Source organism: Eptatretus burgeri, chromosome 17 (genome assembly GCF_056783735.1).
Source record: "Eptatretus burgeri isolate ZD-2024b chromosome 17, Ebu_testis_v1, whole genome shotgun sequence".
Classification (NCBI taxonomy): domain Eukaryota; kingdom Metazoa; phylum Chordata; class Myxini; order Myxiniformes; family Myxinidae; genus Eptatretus; species Eptatretus burgeri.
In genome coordinates, this window is record NC_140977.1 from 40,211,734 (window position 1) to 40,224,047 (window position 12,314).

General features: G+C 43.3%; 1 protein-coding gene across 8 annotated transcripts in view; it reads left to right on the forward strand.

Moving 5' to 3' along the window:
* The window catches only part of LOC147009852 (CREB-binding protein-like), a 321,503-nt gene that overhangs the window by 8,687 nt on the left and 300,502 nt on the right, over positions 1-12,314 (forward strand). The gene's annotated exons all lie outside the window — the stretch shown is intronic.

Genomic DNA, 12,314 nt, shown 5'->3' on the forward strand with positions numbered 1-12,314 from the left:
GATGTACATGATTGCTGTCCCGCCTCCTGAGGCCAACTCTTGTCTCACCACCATAGATTAGAGGTGGTGTATCATCACAATTATATTGAACAACTCGAAGGGCACTCGGTAGAGTGCATACTGCTGCCAGTGTTATTTTTTTTGTTGTTATACTTCTAACAACTTGTTGTTATTATAATTATGCAATGCTTATATTGCCAGACCAGCACGCTGGATGGCTGTTTATTTCATATTTCCTTTCGACTCTATTTAAAAGGCATGAATTTTTGATTGAAGCAACGTAAAAGCAACAGCCAATGAATGCAACATGTATCTGCACGAAACAACGTCGATTAAAAAAAACATGGTTGTGATTTAAAATAAACTAGCGATACCCGTGCACATGCACGGGATAGCAGTACAACATAGCTGGTGGCAGACGACAGACCGTACACGGGGAATGACAAAAATACGCATTGTGCAAAATGCAAGTGGTACTATGGAACGCCAAGACTTCCCAAACATTGTCGGCATGTCCGCTAAGTGCCACAGCAATTTCATAGGGATCGTGTGACGGCGAGCCGAGTTTTTAGTGTGCAAGCTTGGTATTATAATAGAGACAAATAAAGTTTGCACGTGCCCCTCCCTCCACCCCACCCAGCGATGGAGGTAACTGATCTGATAGGTTGGTTGCGTAAACCCCGCCCTGAACGGATGGATGGAGACTGGATTTTGAGGCCGGCTCCTTTGATAGTATCGATTAACAATGGAACGTGTACGCATTTACAGATTTTTGTCAACGTTTATAATTTTTTTCCACGTACACATACACAGTCACAGGCTTAAGTAGAAATCTTTTAAACATTAAATTCCAGCATTTAAATGAAAAAGTGGTAATTTAATAGTGTTTAACCATAATTCCTGGATGCAAATCGGACTCTCTCAAATCCTACTATATTAAATGAGGCAATTCTCTGCATGTATGTTTATATGAAAGTACATCTGACGATCATAGAAAAATAGCAGGGCTGGCCCGACCTCCACCAAATTTTGCATATGTGTTGGTAGTACCCAGGGTAACCCCACTACCCCCTATCACGACGGGTGTGTGGGGGGTGGAGGGGAGATGACTTGCCAATGCTCTCGAAGGAGCGGGTGATACTCGTATATAGAAACACGAGAAATATCTGTGGATGAGACTGAGAGATGTCGAGCTCCCATAATTTCCTGTTAATACAAGTGAGACCACAGAGGATATATAAGAAAACACACACACACACACACACACACACACACACACACACACACACACACACACACACACACACACACACACACACACACACACACACACACACACACACACACACACACACACACACACACACACACACACACACACACACACACACACACACACACGCGCTTCTCAATTTAGCAACACATGCAAAATGTATTATAATTTATCTTGTGTTCCCAGGACCACACAAAATATATTTTTACAACAGCCCTCACAGCTCCCAAAGCTTCCCACCCCCCCCCAACATGATTTATAGCAAATGAGCAGGGGCAGGGGTTTCCTTACCATTAAAAAGTAGCAAGTAGCAGGTTACCATCACCACGAGCGCAGCTGTATGGCCGGGGTCCAGGGCCGCCCAGGGTCCTGGAAGCTGGAGGATCCGAGATGGCTGGAGATGCATTCTAGCATGATTTCTGACATGAAATAGTTCTCATATTATCATGCTGTTGGGGTGGAAAACTCCACAAAACAGGTGGTTAGGCCTATACTGGATGTAGTTGCATTAACATACTGACTGACTGGTTGACTGAAATTCAGCTATACTGTATAGTTAGTTCAAGTCTATGGTACATGCATGTACCTGCGGTACCAGTATTCAGTTGGCCAGTTCACAGCTGCTCATACTTGGCCTTCACTTCAGTGAATAAATGGCGATTTTCAGTGCAAATAACCACGAATAATAGCATGTACAAAAGCTGCTTTAAGCTTATAGGCTAATTACTTTATCAATTAAAAAGGCGCAACGGGTGACCGTGTATTTTGGAGCCGCATCACTTGACAAAAGCTCAAAATGGACTAGGTGAAACACGTGTTTCGTGAAACAACAACAACAACGTCGCACTTGCGAGAGTTCAAGTTTAGACCAATTACTGATGGCCAGAAGCTTACCTCCCATGTCTTTGGACTTCTTCGAAAATCCAAGGTCAAACAGGGATTTTCGTTTCGATGCCATCGTTTCGGCACTGAAACTGCGAGGCCTACAAAGTTTATTTTCTTGAGGTTATTGCTGTATGGTATCAGGGTATCAGGCCAACAGTCCAAAACGAGGTTAAAGCAGAGAACTCTCTATTGCAGGAGGTATGTTTTACCTGCTTGTGTTATTTTTAGTTCAGTGTTGTGCAAGACCTGGCGAGAGTACTCACGGTAAAAGTAAGCCCGCTTTTATCAAAATACTAATGTGTTTTCGTCTCGGATTTCAAAACGGGGTGTATAGATTTTGTGGTGACAAAAAAAAAAAAAAATCGAAAAATTGGCGCTGAAGTAGGCGGCGACCTTTGACATTTTTTTCTCTTTGTAGACGGCTGCGGGTCGCTGGTAACCGGCTTCTAAGGAAACCCCTGCAGGGGTACCTGGTATTGCCCGGTGCTGTTCTAATTCTGTTGGCATTTTGAATAAAACAAAAAAAAAAATTTTTGTGTGTATTTTTGTGTGTATTTTTGTGATTGCTCAAAACACCTCCCTCCACCCACTAAGCAATGGGGTCAAGGATCATTTAATAGTACCTTTCACATAGTGACAGAGGCTTGGGCACAATAGTTTTTTTTTTAATTAAAAATCCCCCAATTAATACAGTATACATATTTTTTGCCGAGAGCACTCGCCGGCACTCACTGATGAACAAAGATCTTTTCAGTCATTTCTGAGAAGCAGTGATGCACACGTTCATGAGAAGCAGTGATGCACAAGACATGGCCAAAAGTATGCGGACACCCCTTCTAATTAGTGGATTCGGCTATTTCAGCCACACCCATTGCTGAGAGGTGTATAAAATCAAGCATAGCCATGCAATCTCCATAGACAAACAATGGCAGTAGAATGGGCCAGACTGAAGAGCTCAGTGACTTTCATCATGGGATGAAATCATGGCACCATCATAGGATGTCACCTTTCCAACAAGTCAGTTCATCAAATTTACGCCCTGCAAGAGCTGCCCCGGTCAACTTTGGTCACCCGAACCCTAACCCTAACCAACTTGTTTTCCTGCCCATTTAAAGCAGAGAGAGAGTTCATGTTATTGTGCAGTGGAAACATTTAGGAGCAACAACAGCTTAGCCGCGAAGTGGTAGGCTACACAAGCTCACAGAACGGGACCGCCGAATGCTGAAGCACGTAGCGTGGAAAAATCGTCTGTTGTTGGTTGCAACACTCACTACCGAGTTCCAAACTGACTCTGGAAGCAACGTCAGCACAAGCACTATTCATCAAGAGCTTCATGAAATGGGTTTTCATGGCCGACCAGCCGCACTCAAGCCTAAGTTCACCATGCGCAATGCCAAGCATCCGCTGGCGTGGTGTCAAGCTCACCGCCGTTGGACTCTGGAGCAGTGGAAACGCGTTCTCTGGAGTGATGAATCATGCTTCAATATCTTGCAGTTCGACGGACGAATCTGGGTTTGGTGGGTGCCAGGAGAACGCTACCTGCCCAAATGCATTGTGTCATCTGTAAGGTTTTTGGTGGAGGAATAATGGTTCGGGCTGGGCCACTTCGTTCCAGGGTAATTCCAGCGTAACGGACGTAACATTGAGACAAAAATTGCATCACTAATGTTGAAATTTTGAAAAGGTTGGCCATATTACAGAGAGTTTCTTTATTACATATCGTAATTTGTCTCTATGGCTTTCTGATATTGGTACAAACCCCACTGTGTAGTCTACTACTAAAGCAAAAATCAACATTTAAGAGGCGTAACGGACGTAACATCGAAATGGACACAACTAAAACTGGCCAGAGCACAATTCTTAAATCCTGCGAAATAACGAATTTGTAGTATACCTTTCATTCACGGTAAGCAAACTAAGCATTAGTAGCATACTTTCTATATTCCAACGATACGATCTGTCTGTTGTTTGTTAAATATTTTGAAAAGTTCACTGTTACGGACGTAACATTTTCGACAAAATGGTAACAGACAGAATGACTTACCGTTGGAAGACGTTGAGGCAGTTATTTCAAGATGGCCGCCAAATCACGTGACATCATCCACGGAGTAAATATCGCATAAATTATGAAAATTCAGACCTAACTAAACACCGTCCAACAGAAATCCTTTTGAAAAATACATTTTCAAATTTTATGCTTCATGTCCATTATTACGTGGAATTACCCTCCAGTGAAGGGAAATCTTAATGCTACAGCATACAATGACATTCTCGACTATTCTGTGCTTCCAACTTTGTGGAGACAGTTTGGGGAAGGCCCTTTCCTGTTTCAGCATGACAATGCCCCGTGCACAAAGTGAGGTCCATACAGAAATGGTTTGTCGAGATCAGTTTGGAAGAACTTGACTGGCCTGCACAGATCCCTGACGTCAACCCCATCGAACACCTTTGGGTTGAATTAGAACGCTGACTGCGAGCCAGACCTAATCGCCCAACATCAATGCCCGACCTCTCTAATGCTCTTGTGGCTGAATGAAAGCAAATCCCCGCAGCAATGTTCCAACATCTTGTGGAAAGCCTTGCCAGAAGAGTGGAGGCTGTTATAGCAGCAAAGGGGGGACCAACTCCATATTAATGCCAATGATTTTGGAATGAGATGTTCGTTTAGTATGTATCCACATGCTTTTGGCCATGTAGTGCATATCCTTCCCATCACTGTTCAGAGGCACCCAAACCAGAATGAGATACGGTGTCTTTCTCAGGGAAGTCTTGCTGATCCATCTTGCTCCCACGTCAATACAGCTGGAACAAACTTTGCATGTTTTCACGTCATGAAGATGTCCTTTACCACAAAGTTGGTTACCATGACTTAGTAATGACACAGCATCGTCTTTCCAATTGCATACATCCATTTACTATTTCGGCAAGCCTGCCATGTTCACAAGAGGCACTCACAACGCTCAAAGTCCATTCGATCGTTGCGATCAATCAGGGGTTGTGTAGCACACGTGCGTCCACTCGGGCCTTACACCGGCCCACATGCTCGGGACTATGCAGTACGGGCAGCTGCCCATTTGGCGATCTGAGAAAGTTCTCTAAGTCTTTCGTTGTGCAGAGGCACAGCCTTTTCTCTCAGATACTTTCCCAAGTATTTCTGGCTTATTTTAGAAGCTTTGTGAGCCATTTCAGGTAACAATCATCATCTTGCACACATTATATACTTTATGCTTATCACATCCCAAACATCGCCATTTCTGGGGGTTTCCTGCGCATACACACCGAGCATTCTGGGGCGGATTATGTAATTTCGAAACTCGCGTATTCACGATGACTACAGACGTGCATTCATAATAATTGAACATGACAAAAAGAAAACGAGATTTGTTTTACAGTAATTGTAAAGATTTGGCTGACGGACAGGCATGGAGGACAGTGATGGATTGACCTCGCCACATCGCATTTCCTCAATGAAGACTTTTGCCAAAAACTTGCTTTCATGCCATTGAGCCAGATTTCAGAGTTTTCTACACTGTCATCACATCCCATTGTTACCTCGCACACGTAAAGCGAAAAGATGGGTTAAGAAATTGGTTCAATTCTGTCTGTCTGTGTGTCTACAAACGTCCTTTTATGATTGAGGAACAACTTGATTTCAATTCAATATTTTATTTTCAACATGAATTTTAAAACAAACCTGTAGTAGCTACCTGTACCTTGGCTCTGAATTTGTCCCGATTGCACATGCACAGAGAGGAGTGAGATAAAAAAAAAATTCACTCTGTCTGGCAGACAAACAATTGAAGATCATTCCAAACGGAAGACTTGCTCTTTTTAAGGACGTCATAATGGACACATACATCAGACATGAAGAACGAATGTAACGTGTTGGATAAGGTGGTGTAAAAGACACAAATCACCCTTTTGTTACTTTCAAAAACCTTCCGTTTCGCAGTCAGGCCCCGCTATTCACGGTTATAAAATGCGTTGTGCTTCGATATTCACGACCCTGTTCTGCGCGTATTCGTTTTTTTATCTTGCCAAAACGAAGTTTTTGCAAGATATGTTAGTCAGCTTGTATGTTTTTTTTGTTTGTTTGTCTGTAATCATGTATAAAAAAATCTGCAGAGCACAGTTATCATTGGAAATTTTTGTAACTTCGCATATCAGAGGCCTATAGAGGTCCCTTTCAGCACATAAAGTTTTGAAGGTCAAAGGTCAAGGTCACTTTGTCGCAAATCAGGGGAGTCGACGAAACCCTTATTTTTTGAGTAATTTTAATCGGATCGTCTTCAAACTTCATGGGAATATAGTTCATGGTCTGGCGCTCAGCTGATTAATTTTTGGTGGCGATTGGCCTTGACCTTCATGGTTAGCGCCTGAGGTCAAACATATTTGACCCCAAGGTCAAATTTTCAAGTTTTAGGAACCATATCGTGTCGTAGCTCAAATTGAACACCTCGATGAGTGCTTTCTAGATATGTCAAGCTTGAGACAATATGACGTCATTTGGTGACGTTATGAGGCAAATGCATATTTTTCATGGTTACTCTGTAGAACGATTCTCATCGGAATCTCTCGTCGGCAGATATTCCTCAAGGAGTCGCTCCTGGTGGATAGCAGCTCTGTTCACCTCAGTGTGACCTTAAATAAGTCACACGTGGTCACCTTTTGGCAAGATACGGGTCACCCTGCGGGTGACATTGGTTTATTTTCTTTTCTTCACGTATTCCTGTTTCTTTCGTGTGCATATTTGCACGTATTCACGTTATATATATATATATATATATATATATATATATATATATATATATATATATATATATATATATATATATATATATATACATATATATATATATATATATATATATATATATAATTTTTTTTCCCCGTGGTTGTATTTGCGATAAATTTTTTTTTTAATTATTATTATTATTATTATTATTTAAATTTAATTTATTTTTTGTTTCGCGGGCGTATTCACAGTTTTTCACTGGATGTTTGATTATTTTCTTCGCCCTCCCCCCCTCGTGAATCATGAACCGCCGGGAACCTTTTTCCATTGAACCAATTCCCCGACATTCGAGGCATTTTTCAGGAACATATCCCCTGCAAATTGGCAGGGTCCGACAGAACTTGGAAAAAATATTCATGCCCTGAAGGCAGAATAACTGTTTGTGATTCTGCATTCTGATAAATATATCTGTCGTGGATAGTGCTGTGTCCTGAGCATCACACCTGTTCGGCAATGTTCACAAACAAAACAAACATGGATCGTGCTCCGAAATCCAAAGCAAAAGTATAAAAGACTTCCCATGTCCTTTTTCTCAAGACTGCATGGGGTTAAAGTGTTCTCTGAACTCTCCAGTTCTGGACTGCAGCTGTGCGGAATCTTCTCAAATAAGGTAGACCAATCTTTGTGATGAGATGTGAAATGTTCAACAGTCTCCATATGATAGGGTGCCAGTAGTCGTGTGCCACCTTTTGGTTTTGTATTTCCTTTTATTATTATTTCTACAAGCACATGCCACCCGTCGCTTTGCTTATGAGTATACTATTGGGGGGGGGGGGTGAGAGAGTGGGGGAGGGGAAGGTAAGGTAGTGTGAGAGAAGTGCCCGTCCAAACATAACCACCATCTGGACACGTATGGAGATGACCACCATCCGGATATGTACGGAGATAACCACCGTCTGGATACGTATGGAGATGACCACCATCCGGATACGAATGGAGGTATAACCATTGGCCGGACATGACCCGACATGACATCGGCCGGACATAACTCCCCTACACCCACCGAGAGAGAGAGATGGGTGGGAGTAGGGGAGTTAGCAGAGAGAATATGTTCTGCTTTATGAACAAGAAAACACACACACACACACACACACACACACACACACACACACACACACACACACACACACACACACACACACACACACACACACACACACACACACACACACACACACACACACACACACACACACACACACACACACGTGACTGGTGGACAAAATTTGGGTCGGTAACTTCGAAAATGCGTTGATATGGCGAACGGCTCAGAAATCGGGTGTTATAAAATGTATTTTGCTTTGAAAACTCACAAAGAGAAACCATATAACCTTTGTAAAGCACATTGTCCCGAAATAAACATTTTGAGCGGTGTGTGCGTGCGTGCGTGCGTGCATCCTCCATAACAACAAAACTGTAAAACCTAGCAGCCTGGAAACTTTGCATGCATACTATAAAAATTCCAAGGAAGTGCAAGAGTGAAAATTGGGTGTTTGGGTTAATTAAAACACCCCTTTTAAAGATAATTAACGGCACTATTTAATTATATCCTTCATCAGGAGATCCTTGACCACCTCACTGTCTGGGGTCTTAAGGCGTTTCCTAGGTAACCTCGCTGGGGTCTGAAGCCAATATTTTTTTTTGACATGCTCAACTTTACCTTGACTTGGAACAAGCTGTTCATCAAAGCTACGAATCGCTGGTTGCATTACAATGCTTATAAACACCTGGAGACGTCGGCGTTCATCGTTTTATTTCATTTCCGCATATGCGTTCGCCACGAGTATCTTTCAAACTAAAACAAATTACAAAATTTAAACTCTAAAATCGAACTTTTAAGCAGTTCCAACTCTGAGAAAAGTGTTCATTTGTCCAATTCAGACATATGTGACATTTTCGGAATCTCCGGGAGGTGTATGTTTCATATGACGGTTCGGTGATTGCCATTTGCGTGACAAGGGAACTGTTTCAGATCCACCGTTTCATTGGAATGCTTGCTTGAATGCTTAAGCTACTTGGCGAGCGCGCTCCAAGCTGCGTGGTTGTTCGTTTCGGGAAAAAGTACACGTGTTTTCAATCTCACATTGATTTGACGTGCGTTTCTGCTTTTGTTGGGTCCCGTGGTGCTGTGCGGTGGGTGCCTCAGGAGGTGTCTTATCCACTGAAAATGTGCAAGGATCACTTTGTACGATCTCCATTTGTGATCCACCTCTCACTTTGAGATCACTGCATATTAAAACAAGTTCGAATTGCGAACATGCCCCTTGGGAGTTCATTCGTACAACTCTTAGGTGAGCCATAGCACGGACGACAGATAGTTTTGAAATTTGTTAAGATTTTCATCACATCAGAAAAATAAACCAGAACACCTCACAAGAGTGAGGCTAGTTTCATATCATCATTTGCGACTTAATTTTGTATTGGGCATCGCCCAGCACATTAAATTTTTTTTTTAATGGGCCGAAAGGGCCGTTTCTTGGCCCGAAGGGCCGGAATCACACTTTGGGCTCAGTTAATGCCTGGGGAATGGTCTCTAGAATATATCTGTCAAGTTTGGTTCGGTTTCTTTCACGAATAACCGAGAAATAGCAATTTTAAGAAAATGGGCCAAAATGGGCCGTTCCTTGGCCTGAAGGGCCGCAATTGCACTTTGGGCTCAGTTAATTCCTGCACATATGTGTCTTGTCTATGCCTTTCAATTTTCATCGAATTCTGTTCATGAATAATGGAGAAATAGACGTTCAAATGAACTGTACACAAGAAAAGAGAGAACGCGAGCTGCACTTTGACCCCATGGGGTGGAAGACCCCATGAGGTGAAAACAATACGGTCCGTCCGACCAGGTGTTCACCATGTTTGTTCTAGCTGTGAAGGCATGAAGTATAGATCGACACTTTGTGTTTCTTGGCTTGGTACATTTTTGAATTGAATTTAGCAAATTACCGAATTTAAATCCTCTTTCAAAGAACACTGTTTCAAGGTAAATCTTTGTGTTTGTACATTTGCACGTGTGTATGTACATGAACTGCATTACCACTGTGTGTGTGTGTGTGTGTGTGTGTGTGTGTGTGTGTGTGTGTGTGTGTGTGTGTGTGTGTGTGTGTGTGTGTGTGTGTGTGTGCGCGCGCGCGCGTGCGCGTTATCTCAAAATAGGGGTTTCAGAAAGTGGAAGGCACCCTCCCAGGTCTCAAAGTATCCACCTCCGTATGAGCGTGTTTGTGTATGTGCGCCCATGTGTATGTACGTGCAAGTTGCTGTTGTCGGCTAGCTCCACGTGTGGATGGGTTTCTGGAGGTGAAACATCAACCGACCACATCTCAACGTGTGTGTGTGTGTGTGTGTGTGTGTGTGTGTGTGTGTGTGTGTGTGTGTGTGTGTGTGTGTGTGTGTGTGTGTGTGTGTGTGTGTGTGTGTGTGTGTGTGTGTGTGTGTGTGTGTGTGTGTGTGTGTGTGTGTGTGTGTGTGTGTCATTGATTGGTAACTTCATATGCGAGTTTCAGAATGTGGAATGGAGTCCTCCCAGGGTGGGCTCAAAGTATCAACCTTTATTTCAGTAAGGGGTCATGAAATGACACCTTATTTCATGAACCAAGCTGTGAAGTTTTCTGTTCTCAAAGTTTTGTGCCGACGGCTGTCTTTAGGATCGTCGCTGAGCTCTGGACAACCTCCCATTGTAGTTCGTTTGTATTAATATTCCCAGGGATGGTTTTCAAATATTTCTGTGAGGTTCTTTGTCATTATTGCCGTAGCTCCAACTATCACTGGTACAACTTTGGTATTCTTCAGCTTCCAGGATCTTTTCACTTCATTCTTGAGGTCTTGGTATTTGGTCATTTTCTTGATTTCTAGATCGTTTAGTCCAAAATCACTGCTACCAACACCTCACTTAGCAATGCCTTCTTTTTTTTTTGTCCATAAATATTGTTGCGGACCCGGGGTCGGCGGCGAAGACCACGAGGGGTGAGCTCCCTTGGGTTCCCACCAGACTCTCCGGCATGGCAGGCCATCGCATACTAATAACTGTGACGCGGCAGGTCGCTAATTGACCGTGAACGCCAATAGCTCGACTGTGATCTAATTACCGGGGGACACGCACTCGGTACGCATTTGCTCAAACTGGATCACCTTACCAGATCAGATGCAGCAGAGTGGAACTGCCAAGCACACACCAGCTCAGAAACAGATCGTTGGGAATATCGTCCCGGCTAAATTAGAGGGCGAGAGAGTCCATGCTGGACCAATGGAGGAAAAGACAAAAACGAGCTGGGAACATTTCTATACAAAGCATTTCTTTTCAATGGTGAGGAAGGGTATGTGGCACATTGAATGGGGTTTATTGGTATGTACAGCAGGGGATATCAAGGAATTTGCAAGGTATGGCAAAAGACAAGCAATCTTCCAAAATAAGACACAGACCTGACTTATCCCATTATAACTTCGACAATCTTAACTTCAACAAGGACAGGCGCGCGCGCGCACACACACACACACACACACACACACAGACACACACACACACCCACACACACACACACACACACACACACACACACACACACACACACACACACACACACACACACACACACACACACACACACACACACACACACACACACACACACACACACACACACACGATTCGATATAGGCCAGAGAGAGTGCAGATGAGGATAATCGGCCTCCCAATAGCTGGCACGGTTGGCACGACGAGACCCATGCAACGCACTTTGTCAGTTAACGTGTCACTGGACATGAGGGGAGGTCTAACTGCACGAAGACTAATAAAATAACTGCCTGGGGATCACGGTATGTTGGGTGCCATTGCCTTTGACTTGGAGGCCTGCGGTTTTGTAGAATTGCAACAGTATATCTGGTCGCAATGCTTTGCTTTCGATATTCACGCTCGATGGGATCATGAGGTCGTACATGAGCAGTATTTCCATGTTTTCAGTCCATGCTTTTGGTTCTTGTTCTCACAAATTTTCTGGAAGTGGGATATCAAAGTTTTTTTTTTTTCAGATGTGCCAGCGTATCACTTTACAAACTCTGTTGTGTTGTCATGTGTACAGCTATTCTGGGATGAGATAAAAAAAAAAAATTGTGTTCGGTCATTAAGCAGAACATATCACTCACTGTCTTTGCGAATGCCACCTCCACCCCTCACCTATTTCTTGTTTTTTTTTTCCTCTTCCCCCCCCACTCTGTTCCCTCATTCTTTTCTCGCTGTCTTTCTTGCTGTCTGTCACTGTGTGTCTCTCTCTCGCCGTCTCTCTCTCTCTCTTGCCGTCTCTCTCTCTCTCTCTTGCCCTCTCTCTCTCTCTCTCTCTCTCTCTCTCTCTCTCTCTCTCTCTCTCTCTC